The 12,218-nt window shown below is 39.0% G+C and overlaps 2 pseudogenes; one reads left to right on the top strand and one right to left on the bottom strand.

The window, feature by feature from the left end:
* Positions 1-236: 236 nt before the first annotated feature.
* Positions 237-1,349, top strand: LOC133914389 (uncharacterized; annotated as a pseudogene).
* Positions 1,350-1,420: 71 nt separating this feature from the next.
* Positions 1,421-11,371, bottom strand: LOC133914782 (uncharacterized; annotated as a pseudogene).
* Between the last annotated feature and the right edge of the window lie 847 nt (positions 11,372-12,218).

Raw genomic sequence — 12,218 nt, 5'->3', positions numbered from 1 at the left:
GATATATTTTTTATAAAATTTTTAATCAAAATTCAACTTCGAAGGTCGAGACTAAAAAATACATTTACTATTTTTGAACGGAGGGAGTAATTTTTATACACTAAATATATTTATAATTTAATTAATTATTAATTAAAATATATAAAATTCAATTTTTTAAAAATAAAATATGTCATGTATTTTTTAACAGAGGAGCATGTTATGCCGATGTCTGTAGCAACATACTATGCGTAAGTTCTGAAATATATAAATCTTGACTTGCATATCCAATCATTGACCTATCCTTGCGTATCCTGTGGATGCTTCCGAGTCCTGACCTCGTCTGCGTTATCTTCGGAGATATCGCCGTTTCGCCTCCATGGCGTTGTTCTTGTGATGGAGCCAGTGGCCTCCAGGCGGAAGTCATAGCTCGCCCGTCCCCGGCATGCTCTCTTGCCGCCAAACTCCCAGACAGCGACAGGTAGGTATACGTGCGCGTCTCGCCAACACATCTCAATCCAGAGAAGCAGCAGAGGGGAAAGCAACCGCGACGCGCGCGATGGGGAGGAGCGGCGGCGCAGACGAGGGAGTTCGGGAGCATGGAGGAGTTCTGGAGCTTCTACCTGAGCCAACACTCCAAGCCCAGCACGCGGCGGTGGCACTTCCTCGGCACGCTGGCCTCGCTCGCCTGCGCGGTCCTCGCGGCCGCCACGGGCCGCGCGGCGCTCGGGTACGGCATGGCGTGGTACAGCCACTTCTTCGTGGAGAGCAACCGCCCCGCCACGTTCGGCCACCCCGTGTGGTCCTTCCTCTGCAACCTCCGCGTTCGTGCTTACCCTCACCGGCCGCCTCGACGCCGAGCTCGCCCGCTTCCGCGTCTGGCCGACGTCCGACGCTGCGGCGGCTCTGCGCACCAGGACTGATCCGCCTCAATGCGGCGGCATCTGAGGGCCTGAATCAATCGTATCGGCGAGCAAAGACTAATAATCATACCAGCGCGTCGTGTGTGTATAGAGATAATACCATCTTCTCTCCTGCTTTTAGTGATTGCTCTGATCTTATTATGTCTCTTCTGTTAGGCTGTAACCAAATCCAAATTCAAAAAGTGGGCATCGAATTCTTCCTACACGAGCCCTTAGAAGAGGGGCGAAGCTAGCACCGAAATGACGGTGATGCACCGCTCCACTATATATCTATACAAATTGCTACGGTTGATATGAGTATGTTGCTAAAGAAATTTTTCTTCACCTTGTGCATGTGCACCCGCCTGAAACACTTCCCACTTGAAAAATTGGTTGGCAAGTTCTCCAGAAAAACAATGATCAGCTACGGAAGCATTATTGAACAATTTTTGCATTATTTCCTGCGCATGACAGACTGAACAAAGATTTGCAATGCGAAGCGCGAGTTTTTGAAGGACAATATTACAATAATTTAGACGCGTGATATGCTAGATTTGTCCTACCGTATGAGCTGACGGGATCCACTCGTTGGTGGCAGGGTTTCCCTTGCAAGAAGCGTGGCGGTCTGTTCCATCGCGGTCTTCAGAGAGTTCGAACGAGACGCCGTGGGTTTTGTCCATCTTGATGAAGCCTGTTCCGGTCTGCTCGCGCGGAGTATTTTAAGATGGAAAAAAAAGTTCCGACGTTTTGTATCGCGTAATGTATATAATCCTAATTTATTATTATATTATCTTAGTTTATAGGTGAATATTGAAAAAAATACAAATGTAAAAGATTATATGAATATAAATAATCGATCACATAGTTTAGTACTAAACCACTACCTATTCTCAGCGAAGAGCTCCATAGCTACCCCTCCAATGCTTATCATACCATGTTTATGATTTCTCTCTCACCTTTATGCTATATCAATCTCTAGAATTCAGCCAATAAATACTTCTGAAAACTACCTACACAATAAAGGTTATTGTTTTCTTATAAAAAACAATATCATTACAACATAATCAAATTATAAAAAAAAGATGATCATCCCAACCAAGATTTCTTTCTTTTTTTACTTGCGCCTAAGTCACCTAACCAACCACCCATAATATAGTATATATATCTAGGTTTATTAATGCCTATAGCTATTATGACTATCCGCTATAATAAATTAGCAAAGTGACACTAAAACAGATGTTGAATATTTTTATTGTGGTTGCAAAAGCTGCATTTGAGGCTATCATTCTAGTTTCTTTTGGTGAAGTTATCTTTGATTAAAATTACTCATCTTCCCAAATACCACAGAAAGATATTTATTTTAAGCGGGAGCTTAAGTTTCCACAATCATTTATTTAAAAATGTGATGGAGTTATTAGTCATCTTTTTTATATGGAATGGATTGAAAAACTTCCATTTGTAGTTCTCATCTAAATATGTCTCATTCATCGGAGATGTTAATATGCACTAACTTTAACACTAAATTGTGCCAGACAATTAGTTTATCTCTAATGATCGGTTGGCAGAAAGAGATATTTAGGGTATTATTCTCATTACTTTTGTAACTGTGGCCTGCTACCTCCTAGCAACATGATAGAGTTGAGGGTATTGCTCACTTAGGGGCCTATTTCCTAACCACTTGTTATTCCAAAATCTAATATGATTCCGTCTTGTATTTGAAAAGAACCCTATTTAAGAAATTCACTCTTAATTTTCATGAGACCAGTCCAGAAGTGAAAATCTCTAGGTTTTCCTTCTACCTGAATGAGTACTTTATTAGGTAAGCATTTCTTTCTGAGTAACCTTTGCCAAACACCATCCTCGTTTAGTAGCTTATATAGCCATTTACTAAAGAGGCAGATATTTTGGACCGATAGATCAGTAGTTCTCAATCAACCCTGATCCTTTGGTTGACATAAAATATTCCATCGAACCAGCCTATATTTCTTTCTATGATTGTCTCCTTACCAAAAGAATCTGGATCGTATATAATTCAGTATCTTTAGGACCCCTTGAGGAATCTTAAAGAAAGACATCATAAACATATGGATGTTGGTTAAGATTGAGTTTATAAGCACTAATCAGTTCCTAACAGACATAAGCTTTCCTTTCCAACTGTCTAGTTTCTTTTCAATTCTCTCTTCTACACCCCTCCCATCATTGTTCTTCAGTTTTCTATAATGCATAGGTATGCCAAAATATTTGAATAGGTGATTATCAATATCATATCTAAATAACTGTGTGTATTGGTCTTCATATTTCCTAGCATCACCATAACATAACAGCTTACTTTTGTGAAAGTTTATCTTAAGCCAAGAGAGCTGTTCGAAGACACATAAAAGGAGTTTCATATTTTTTGCATGCTCTAAGTTATGGTCCATAAAAAGTATGGTGTCATCTGTATATTGTAGAATGGATAGCCAATGATGGACCCAGAATAAAAATGACTGAGTGTCCCACTTGTTTGTCTAGAGGTCCAGGTGTCCCACTTGTTAGGTTAGGTGGTGTCCTATGAGCCAGGTGAAAGGATCGAATGGCCCAAAGGAGGGGTGTTGGGCACTAATTAAAAAAACTTCTGCTGAAAACTAAAACAAGTAGCAACCTTATCCAAGATAAAATTTAATACAACTGCGCGAACAAACTAGAGCAAGGCAACAAAGCAAACAAGTAAAGACACTAAACAAATTTCAGAATTAAAGCTTGCAAGAATGTAAATATGAAAAAGTAGAAAGAGGATACCGATTTTTCCCCGAGGTATCGAGAAATTGGCATTCCCTCTAGTCCTCGTTAGATCATCCACCAAGGATATCGCTACCCCTTGAGTCACTAAGACTCAAATGCTCTCTCATGATTGCCATTTCTCCATCTCTGAATTGGCGGGCATCAAACCAAGTACATCACACTTCTCATGGCTCCTACAAGAACTCCAAGAGCTCATCGAGATAACTCCAATCACCTAAGACCGGCCAGGTGTTGCCAACCACGAAGAGTAATAAGCCAATATCTTCACTTGACCAAGATCAAGCATAAACTACAGCTAGATGCACACTGGCTACTCTTATATGTTTAATCATCTAATTAGGGACTTTCCAAATCACTCAAATGATTTCTCTTACTTCTTGATGACACACATAATGTATAGGCTCCTTTGGGTTGCAAGAGATCAAAGTGAGACCGAGTGAGGGGATATTTATAGGCTAGAGGTCTAAACCTAGCTGTTTTCAACTACCCTATTTTTCTATGAAAGACGGAAGATCTAGCGTGCACTGATTTACACACGTCGGAACATTCGGTATGTATCCTTTTCAACCACTCCCAACTGCTAGCTGTCAATTAGCCGTTAAGCTTGTTAAACGCTCTAGGGAAGCCTCTAGGCACACACCAGATCATCCAGCGTGTAGAACCACGAAATCTAGACTTCGAAATTCTTGTCTACAAGACTACAAGAAATATTCTGGCGTATACTCCGGTGCACATGCTGGACCATCCGACATGGATAATCTTCAAATACCTCGTTGAAATTCTCTCTGCAAAAAATGCTTCGACGTAGCCTTCTTTACACGCCAGAACATCCGACGTGGACTTCAAATTTTTTGTGTTACGTCACCGTACAAAAATACTTTAGTGTTAATGAGTCTTAGATCTCCAGACCATCTGGTGTACTTAAGATCTTTTTGCTTGATCCAAGAAATACTCCAGCGTGTTCATCTTTAAACTATCTAGTGCTATAAATTCACAAGTGTGCATTCAACTTTGTCTATACTCAACTAGATCAAACTACAACTCTTAGCTAGTATGGTTAAAAGACTAAGAAGGGAGACATAAACTACTCTAAGTGTCATTCATCTATTTGTGACATTTAGAATTAAAAAAATCCTTAATCTTGATGCATATGTCCTTTGATCATCCATAGTATCACCTTAGGGACTAAGAAACCCACTCATAATTGTGAACTAAATTTTTGATACCCTTCAAAACACATATATTAGTCATAACGATACAGTTGTCATTAATCACCGAAACACTTACCACTTACCTGGGGTCCTAGATGCTATAATCTCCCTCTTTTTGGTGATTGATGACAACACGAATGAGAAATATTAATATATGAACTGATATACACCCTATCATACTAGGCAATAGACAACATAAAACAATTGGCTGTAATATAAGCAATTGGCGGTAATGACCACAAGGCTATTGGAGCTTCTTCACATAGGTTTATTTGGACCAATCACCTACATAAACATTGGCAGTAACAAATATGATTTGGTTATTGTTAATGATTATTCTTGTTTCACTTGGGTATTCTTTTTATATGATAAGAGTGAAACATAAGCCATATTCAAAAAATTTATGAGAAGGCCCAAAATAAATTCGATGTGAAGATAAAAAGGGTGAGAAGTGACAACGAAAATAAATTAAAGAATACACAAGTTGAAAAATTTCTTGATAAAGAAGGGATCAAGCATGAATTCTTGGCATTCTACCCTCTCAACAAAATGAGGTTGTTAAGAGAAAGAATAGGACTCTCATAGAGTCAACAACGACCATCTTGATGAACAGAAGATCTCAGATCAATTTTGGGTGGAGGCCATCAATACCGCATGCTATACCATCAATCAGTTATATCTTCACAAGATCTTAAAGAAGACTGTCTACGAGATTCTAACAGGTAACAAGCCTAATTTGTCTTACTTCAGAGTTTTTAGTAGTAAATGCTTTCTCAATAAAACTAGCTTGACAACATGCCTCTTCAGATTCATCGAACTCCATATCCCATGTTTTCTCAACAAAACCGATGGTATTGTTGAATACTCAATATGCTTTAGAGTTAGATGCATAACCAACAAGAAAACCAATATCATAATGACGCTCGAACTTTACTAGGCGTTCTCTTTTCTTGAAGATGGAGCACTTACACCCGAGCACCCAGAAGTAGTAGATATTGGGTTTTCTTCCAATGGAAAACTCGTATGACATCTTCTTCAATAGTCGGTGGAGATACACTCGATTGGATGCATGACACATCGTGTTGATTGCTTCTACCCAAAATTTCTCCGGTGTACCATACTCATCCAACATAGCTCTTGCAAGCGTGATCGATGTCTTGTTCTTTCTCCCTATTACGCTATTTTGTTGAGAATTTATGCTTGATGCCTCTATCATCACAAAATTCTTCAACTTGAGTGTTCTTAAACTCCGTTCCATTGTCACTCTGGATCTTCACTATTATTACCTAAAATTCATTTTGAGCCCTCTTTACAAACTTCTTGAAGATCCCAATGATCTTGCTCTTGTCATTAAAAAGAAAGTCCAAGTGTATCTTGTATAATCATCAACAATGATAGGTCAATAGAGATTACCGCCAAGACTTTTGTAGGTTATTGATCCAAAGAGGTCCATGTGTAGTAGCTCTAAAGGTCTCGATGTAGACATCATGGACTTGTATGGATGAGAGCTTGCAACTTACTTCCTCGCTTGGCAAGCACTACACAACTTGTCTTTCTCGAATATCACTTCATTCAAATCAACCATAATTCCATTTTTGAACACTTTCTTGAGTTGACTCATTACAATGTGTGCAAATCGACGATGCCAAAGCTAACTCATAGATATCTTGGTAAAGAGGCATGTTGTCAAGCTAGTTTTATTAGAGAAAAAATACACAAGATAGATATATCAATGTTTAAAGCCTTTAAAGATTAGATCATTATGCTTTTTGCTAGTTGTGATAACATCCAACTCACTAAATAAACATGTGAAGTCTAAGTCACACAGTTGAGCTAAAAAAGCAATTTAAAACTAAGAGACTCAACTAAAAGAACATTAGAGATAGAGAGATAATTGGAGATTACCACCTTGCCCAAACCTACCACATTTACCTTAGAATTATAACTAAAAGTGACTTTGTTATGATCGTTCACTTCATCTTCTAGTGAGATGAATATTTTTACATTACCGGTCATATGTTGTGTACATCCACTATCAAGCATCTAATGCTTATCACCGGCTTTGTAGTTCACCTACACATAAGAGATCAAGTTTGTTGTTTAAGTTTGGTACCTTTGACATGAGTTACAAGTGCTTTGGGCACACAAAGTTGCCTAGGAAGCTTACCATTAGCTTGAGTTCCAATGAATTTAGTCATAACTTTATCATTTTAAAGTTTATGCAATAAGAAATGATTGTCATTGAAAATAGACTTACATTTATAAGGCAATGTAGGGAGGGGTTTAGTAGGAATTGGACACTCTCTTTTGTGGTGACCGATGACTTCACAATATTGACAATATAAACCAACTTCCTTAATGAAGCAATTCTTGATGTCCGGTGACTTGATGATCTTTTCCGCCGGTTTGAGGAAGCATCCAAGACATCTCTTGTTATACTACAATGCATTATTCATAAGATTTTTCTTATGCTTGTACTTCCCTTAGTCAATCGGGTCACACATGAATTGAGATTTACAATCTCATCTTTGAGCTCTTTCTCATGGTTAGTTTTAAAAGATGATATATTATCACATGGAAATAAACATGGTATGTCAAAAAGGTCATCACAAGAAGTAGATACATTGACCTTAACAACATCAATAGTAGGCATTTCATTTAAACTAGGATCAACAGTATTATAAGCTAGCTCAAGTTCTTGATATTTGCATTTCAAATCTACATACTTAAGTTTTAGTTTCTTGTTACTAGCCTCAAGAGATTTGCTAAATTCAACAACTTTATCATGTTTCTTAAGCACATCATTGCATTTAGCAAGCAACTCATTATGACTAGAACTAAACTTAGCATTAGCATTTTCAAGAGACTTGATTTTATCTTTTTGCTTCTTGACGATAGTAACATAAGTCATTCATGAGCTTAGATAGATAACTACAAGAAAGACTATCATCATCACTACTATCATTTTCTTCACTACTCATCTTATTGTTACCTTTTGCTATGAGGTATATAGGTGGTGGAGGTAGTGGTAGATCATCATTGGTGATGGCGAGGCCCGTGAAGTTGTTATCTTCATCATCACTTGAATCATCACTTGAGTTCTCACTGGAGACCCATTCACCAACAATGCAGGCCTTGCGGTCTCCACCCTTCTGGTTGAAGAGCTTCTTCTTATTATTATCTTGATCCTTCTTCTTGTACTTGTCCTCGTCCTCGCTTGCATCAATCTTCTTGTTCTTGTTTCTCTTGTTGGGATGAGGGCAATCATATGACATGTGGTCATAGTCATCACAACTGTAGCACTTCTTCTTGTCTCTGCCACCAGACTTGTCAAATCTCTTTAAGCGAAATTTATTCTTCTTGCGATCATAGTTGTAGCCTTTCTTGTCCAACTTGGATATCATCATTTTAGCTCTTCTCATGAGAAGGGTAAAATCGGTGCCGGAGTCATCATTATCATCATTTTCATCACTCTCACTTGATGATGGAAGCTTTATCTTCATCTTCTTATTGTCAATCATTTTGGCCTTGAGGGCAAGATTCTTTTTGAATAAAGATTGATCACTTTGATATCTGAACAAGAATATTTCATGAGTACAAATCTTTCCAATAGCATAAGCGATGGTCATGTCATTGATGTCCCTTTCATGCAGAAGAAAAATGACAATGTTATATTATGGCTTAGGAAGCACCATCAAAATCCTACGAATGATGTCTCCTTAGATAATTGAGTAAGCTCAAATGAATTAATTTTCTTAACAAGTATGTTCATATGAATACATATCATTGCATAACTCATTGAAAAATATCTTAAATTGATTAAGAGCATTCATAAGCACATGATATCTTTCCTCCTGAATTTTCCTAGAACCCTCATGAATTTCATAAAGAGTGGTCTAAATATTATGAGCGAATTCCTTACTTCTTAATCTTGCGAAAACATATTCACTAATTCCCTTTAACATTAGCATTCTATCTAACTTGTTGTTCGGTAAAAGGTTGATCAAACTGAAGGGAAGCAGCTAGCCAAACTTCGGGGTTCCAATAGGTGAAGTTCTTTCCCTCGAACTTTGGCACATTGCTTCCGTTCCCAGAGGTCATTTCTCTATGAAGTTAAGCCTATCAAGAGTACGATACACTGATACTAATTGAAAGGATCGAATGGCCTAAGAGGGGGGGGGTGAATTGGGCACTAATTAAAAAAACTTCTACTGAAACTTAAAACAAGTAGCAACCTTATCCTAAATGAAATTTAATACAACTACGTGAACAAGCTAGAGCAAGACAACAAAATAAGTAAGCAAAAATACTAAACAAATTGAAATGAAGTTTGCAAGAATGTAAATGCTCAAAGTAAATGCGGGACAGTAGAAAGAGGACATTGATTTTTCCCGAGGTATCAAGGAGTTAGCACTCCCCCTAGTCTTCGTTAGGTATCACTCACCCTTGAGTCACTAAGACTCAAGTGCTCACTCATGATTGCCACTTTTCCATATCTGAATTGGCAGATATCAAACCAAGTACATCACATTTCCCATGGCTCCCACGAGAACTTCAAGAGCTCACCGAGACAACTCTAATCACCTAAGACCGGTTAAGTGTTACCAACCATTAAGAGTAACAAGCAAATATCTTCACTTGACCAAGATAAAGCCTAGACTACAGCTTGATGCACACTTGCTACTCTTAAAGTACTAATGATGTCATTAATCTTTCAATTAGGGACTTTCCAAATCACTTAAGTGATATCTCTTGCTTCTTGATGACACACACACTGTATAGGCTCATCTGGGTTGCAAAAGATCAAAGTGAGACCGAGTGAGAGGATATTTATAGGCTAGAGGTCCAAATCTAGCCGTTTTTCAACTACCCCATTTTTCTGTGAACACTGGAAGATCCGGCGTGCACTGACTTACACACGCCAGAACATCTGGCATGTATCCTTTTCAACCACTCCCAACTGTTAGTTGTCAATTAGCCGTTAAGCCTGTTAAACAATCTGGCGAAGCCTCAGCCATACGTCGGATCATCCGGCGTGTAGAACCATGAAATTCGGACTTTGAAATTCTTCTCTACAAGAAATACTCTGACATATTCTCAGTATACACGCCAAACCATCCGGTGTGCATAATCTTCAAACACCTCGCTGAAATTATCTCTGCAAAAATTTCTTTGACGTAGCCTTCTTTACATGTCGGAGCATCTAGCGCGGACTTCAACTTTTTTGTGTTACGTCACCACACAAAAATACTCCGGTGTTAATGCGTCTTATATCACCGGACCATCTGGTGTACTTAAGATCTTTTTGCCTTGATCCAGAAATACTCCGACATGTTAATCTCTGGTAATGTCGGCCCATCTAGTGTACTGAAAAATTTCTAAGCTCGACCAATTCAAGCAATCTTGAGCTCTAATTTATTGACATCTTAACCATAGGCTTCTTTAAGCTACCTAGTGCTATAAATTTATAAGTGTATATCCAACCTTGTCTAAATTCAACTAGATCAAACTACAACTCTTAATCTCCCTTTATATTACCGTCAAAAGACTAAGAAAGGAGACTTAAATTACTTTAAGTGTTCTTCATCTCGTTATGACACTTAGAACTATGAGATCTTTAATCTTGATGCATATGTCCTGTAATCGTCCATGATATCACCTTAGTGACTAAGAAACTCACTCATCATTATAAACTAATTTTTTGATACCCTTCAAAACACATATATTAATTATAATGATACGATTATCATTAATCATCGAAACACTTATCAATTAACAAGGGGACTAGATGTTGCACTTGGTACATATGGTAGATCACATAAAAACGAAAAATTACTCGGTGTCTTGTGCACCTCATCCTTGAATGTGGGTCCACCCCTATGGACAGTCCATCATCCACAAAATATGGTACTACTCCGGAGATTTATCCGTCATATTTAGTCCTTAATATTATTATTGTAAGCATATTAGCAATAATATTAAAAAGAATTGACAAGATATTATCTTCCTGCTTGCCCGGAGTTGGCAGGAGCAAAGATCACACACGCTAGCGAAGAGGGAAGTGAATACTCGTAATCAACACCATCGAAGTAGGAGTCGAGAGGGAAGTGACCGACCGTTTGGTGCTGCTTGTCGACGCAGCCGAGATTCTTGTAGTACTCCGTCTTGATGAACTCCTCCCCCACCTTGCCGCCCTCGTACACCAACCTTTGAAACAACAACGCAAATGTGTCAGCTGCTTGTAGACTTGTAGTTCAGACTTCTGAGTTTAAGTAGGGGAAGGAGACCTCGGTGTCGGCTTCGAGTTCTTGGAACTTGTCGAGCTCGGGGTGGGAGTTACTACCGTTGATGTCGTTCGGGACGAGCGTGTCGGTGTACATGGTGGAGGGCTCGCTGCGGGAGGGCTTGGTGTGGCGCTTGGGCGCCGCGTTGTCGAAGTACCCCCCGCACCTCAGCCTCAGGGCAAAGGCGTGTGTCGCTCCTGTCCGGCCTCGACATCACGGCCTCTGATGAGGGAGGTAGGTCGCAGCGCTGGCTTAGCGGGAAGGAAACTGACGGGCGAGAGGTCAGGGATGTAGGGTTGGGGCTCGGGGGAGGGGTGCGTGTTTGGGGCTCCAGTGCAGGGTGTTGCACGCGGAAATGCAGCGGTTAGTAATGGTTTATTTGACAGAGTGTATAAGTAGTTTCTCGAGTAAAATTAGGGAAGTTTTGTTAAATAGTAGTTTTCAGTTTTTATCTCACCAAGTAGAATACATGGTATTGATTCTCCGAAATAAACTATGTTCTAGGAGTTAAAAAAATAACTTTCATCAATTCACTTCGTACATGGAATCACTTTCTTCACAGAGTTAACATTAGAGAATCACTTCCAACCACATAATTACTTTACTCATGGAATCACTCTCTCTATAAAATTTGAATCAGGAGAAACTCTACCAAATAAGTCCTAAGGTTTTAGTAGTAGAAGGTCGAGGTGTGAGTGTTTTGGACTCGGAATGCAAACGAGGATGGGAAACTGGCAGGAAAAAGAAAATCCAAAAAGAGTGTGGACATTTGGGCTATTTCAATTATCCATCCTTTTCATTTTATACTTATTTATTTGTTGATTCTCTTATTTATTTTATAATTTTTTATATATTTTAACATTAATCTTAACGTAAATAAATGATCTTAATAAGACCTTGGCTCATATGGTCCTGTGGAATTTTCCTTTCCGAAACCGCCGCGCGCCTTGCTTCTACCACGTGTGTGGCATCGCCGGAGTTGTTCTTGAGTGCTAGGATTTCACTTGAGAGTTGAGACATCAAGAAGACAAACCTGACCAAAACCACGACGAGTGATCTTG

This window comes from Phragmites australis, chromosome 4, assembly GCF_958298935.1.
Source record: "Phragmites australis chromosome 4, lpPhrAust1.1, whole genome shotgun sequence".
NCBI classification, from domain to species: domain Eukaryota; kingdom Viridiplantae; phylum Streptophyta; class Magnoliopsida; order Poales; family Poaceae; genus Phragmites; species Phragmites australis.
Note: the sequence above shows the minus strand (reverse complement) of the source record. Positions and strands in the feature narration are given on the sequence as shown.